This window comes from Schistocerca nitens, chromosome 7 (genome assembly GCF_023898315.1).
Source record: "Schistocerca nitens isolate TAMUIC-IGC-003100 chromosome 7, iqSchNite1.1, whole genome shotgun sequence".
Classification (NCBI taxonomy): Eukaryota; Metazoa; Arthropoda; class Insecta; order Orthoptera; family Acrididae; genus Schistocerca; species Schistocerca nitens.
Window position 1 is genome coordinate 338,492,511 of NC_064620.1, and position 735 is coordinate 338,493,245.

At 46.7% G+C, this 735-nt stretch overlaps 1 non-coding gene across 1 annotated transcript; it reads left to right on the plus strand.

Moving 5' to 3' along the window:
- The first annotated feature begins 242 nt into the window (after positions 1-242).
- Trnat-ugu (transfer RNA threonine (anticodon UGU)) lies at positions 243-317 on the plus strand. Its single transcript has one exon. It is a non-coding gene; the product is annotated as a tRNA-Thr (tRNA).
- Positions 318-735: the final 418 nt, after the last annotated feature.

Below are 735 nucleotides of genomic sequence, written 5' to 3' on the forward strand. Positions count from 1 at the left end.
GCTGAAATAACAAATATCATCTTCATATATAGTTAAGGCTAACCGTCCATTGACTTCGTCTTCTGTGCTGGATGCACACGTATTGCCAGAACTCTTACGGGACTCGGTAAGATTGTCTGCCGCGAGTAATGAGTGCGATGTGCAGGGGGACTACGAGTGTAGTGTGAGGACGTTAAGTTGGAAATGTGGATCTCACGGGGAGCGTGCAAGGGATAAATCCCTTCAGTCGTACCGTCCTCTGTGCCCTCGGTGGCTCAGATGGATAGAGCGTCTGCCATGTAAGCAGGACATCCCGGGTTCGAATCCCGGCCGGGGCACACATGTTCAGCTGTGCCCGTTGATGTATAGCATTGCCTGTCGACAGCTTATGGCCTTGATTTCATTATCATTTTACAGGCAGTATGAGTCCGTTACGATGGTGCGAAAACAAACGTGCAGCTTATCGCTCACCATGATTTCATAACCTGTATACCGCGGATCTGAAATGACAGTTTTGTCATATCGAAGCAAGTAATCCATACACGCGATCAGGGCAGTAAAAGAACTTCATATTATAAGCTTTCTTTACACTGAGTAAGTTAATCGCTCTCCAGCCGACAGTATGAAGTACTTGTAATTCACAATAAACGTTCCAAAATCCTAACGCAAATCGACGTTAGTGATACGAGTATGTAATTCAGGTAGTGTTGCTGGCAGCTTTCCTTAGTTTCTCCTCTGGTGGCCACGCAGTCGGTG